Source organism: Rhagoletis pomonella, unplaced genomic scaffold, assembly GCF_013731165.1.
Source record: "Rhagoletis pomonella isolate Grant_MI unplaced genomic scaffold, Rhpom_1.0 Rhpom_scaffold_00119, whole genome shotgun sequence".
Taxonomy (NCBI): domain Eukaryota; kingdom Metazoa; phylum Arthropoda; class Insecta; order Diptera; family Tephritidae; genus Rhagoletis; species Rhagoletis pomonella.
In genome coordinates, this window is record NW_023458673.1 from 116,430 (window position 1) to 119,320 (window position 2,891).

Below are 2,891 nucleotides of genomic sequence, written 5' to 3' on the forward strand. Positions count from 1 at the left end.
ATGAACGATTCCTTCCATATAGTTGGAAAAACGCCCTCTTTAAGAGACAAATTAAATAACGCTGTTAACGGCTCATAGAGATAATCAGCACAATTTATAAGAATACAGGTAGGGATCTGGTCAGGACCATAACTGAAGGACTGCTTTAAGGATTTCAGATAAACTACTACATCATCGGGAGATATTACTGGGATATTTATTGAGTTCATTGGACATAGTTTAAAAGCATAGTCAATGTTAGCATGTGAGTTAATGGAATAATTGGATTTAAAAAACTGAGCGAACATGTTAGAAATTGTTTGATTATCACTAGAGGCGGTATTTTGATACTTCATGGCGGAAGGAAACCCACCAACCGGTTTTTTTGTGTAATCTAAAATAACGCGACTTTCTGTTTTTCAAATTTCTCAGTTCTTTAGTGAACCATAACTGTGTTTGTTCTTCAGGAACATACATGCGTTTAGGCACATGCTTTTCAAATGATTTATGTAAAGTAAAGCTAAAAAGTGCAACGCTTTCTTCAATATTTTCTTTATATGCAGGCCACGACAATTTAGACAGTTCTTTGTTAAGCTTTTTAAAGTTGGCTTTCGAAAAATCAAAGCGAATATTTGGTTCGTATGCTTGGGTACTGCAATTTTGACCATCACTTATAACTTCGCAACCTCTTACATTTTGGTAATAAATACTTAAAGCAGATTTAATAATTAGTTTTTTGATTCAGTGTTCTGACGGGGAATAATAGCTAATATTTCCTTTTTTGAGCCTATATTCGAATTCACGAACGAAAGCTCCGGGGGGCCAAAAAGAACTACTAAGCAGCGCATTAAAATTATCTAAATTTGCATCAATTTTAAATGAGGCAATATTTCTTTCGTATTTAAAATTAAATTTTCTGATGCTTAAGTCGACAGTTGTAATTTTTGATGAGATATAAAGCGTTATATCGTCTTCGGTAGTGTCTCTCGAAAATCTAGAGACAAAGATTGATTTCTTTGGCGGAACCACAACTAGTTTCCTTGTATCAGACTGGAGTACCGGCGGACGGTGTTGAGTTACTGCGTTAGTAGTTGAGGATAGGGAAGGCGGTGGAAGCTTTGAAGATGATGCCACCACTTCAATGGGAGAAGGGGAAGATACTTCAGGCTCGTTATTATCCGAAGCAGATTTCGTTGCACGCTCTTTTAAGACTGAGGATTCTGATGCTGGAGGACATGGAGAAGATAGATTAATTAAGTCAGTCGGATGATTATTCTGACGTGCAACGGCAATTATTTCCTTAGATGGACTATGAAGACGCTTACGTTTAGACACGCGGATATTCTTAACAGATTTCAAGGTATCCAAGCATTTGAATGATTTAAACACATTTTAATAATGCTTAAATTTTTCTGTCAGTACCGACAATTCTTTTCTCATTTCTGTAAAACCATTTCTGGTTTGCCTAAATAGCTTGAAAATATCAACTTCGGTTGACCTGCACTTTACGCAAGACCAGCGAGGGCCCTTGCCATCATTAATAGCGTCCAGAATTCTTCCCGTCAAACCAGCACATTTCAGATTGTAAATACCATCACACAGCCAGCACGATAAGTAGCGTTCAGAATCGCTTTTAATTTGGTAAGTATCAAGATCGCACTTCATATTGAAAGATTTATGTAATAACACTCGTTAATAAAAAGACAAACAAAATAAATTATGACAATTAAGGAGCTGATGTAAATAGCTTTAAATAAATGTAGTGAACAGTTTGAGTATCACTGTAATTATGACACTTAATAAACGCAACGCAAACAGCTGTGACAAGAATTACTAGAAGAAGTAAACAAAAAGTGTAGAACAAATGTGCAAAAGCAAAATGAATTCAGTTAACTACAAAGGATGCAACAACAATGATAGCAACAAATGACTCGGCAAGATTAGAATGTATGCTAGTGAAATTTAGTTAGATTTAGTTTAATACAAAACACAATAACTTTCACTTAGCTTCAATTATTTCACACTATAATGCTCATAAGCACTTTTTATCACTACTTTAACTCGGGATTAGCACAATAAACTTAGCAAATAGAAAGCCAAAATCAGAGCACAATAAAGTACAACCTCACAGCTTGACGTTTGCAGAGCAACTTGCATCGTTAATTAACAAAAAAATCTTAGCTTGTATATTTATCTCTCTAACGCATTAATTCTATATACGTCAAGACCAACGCCCGACGGCGTTATGTCTGTATTTAATACCGGCTCTATGACAAAATATTCAAGAAATGTATTCGTAGATTTTTATTTACTTCATTTCATATATTAATATTGATCTAATTTTTTTTTTTATAAGTGCCAGGAATAAAAATTTAACAAAAAACTATTTCACTTAAGCTGAACCAACTTTTAGTTGCTCGGAGCTAATTTTGGAACGCTTCATAAAATACTTTCATAGACAGTAAATGCAACCCTGGTTGCATCATTAATGAGCTGAAAAATCAAAACAAGTAATTAAATTTGTGGATTGGAACCTTTTGAAATGGCCTTTAGAAACGGCAATAGAATTCCGACACTATTCAAGAAATTGCGAATATACACTGCCTTCCGATTGGCATATTTGCGATTTAAACCTTCAGAAAATTACAAAAAAAAAACATTTTCTGTTGTTGTTGTAGGCTAGTCGATCGATTACTTTCGTGTGCAAGAAAACCACTTTTTTCTTCACGTTTTGCCCAACGTTTCGCTAATCACCTTAGCATCTTCAGGGGCGCATCTTTATTTACATAGACATCAACAATAAACAAAGAACAATGTTATCGACAAATATTGATATATGTATGTACGTAATTACAAAAAGCAAGGAAGAATTGTTGGTATCATTTGATGTGATTTCTCTATTCACAAATATT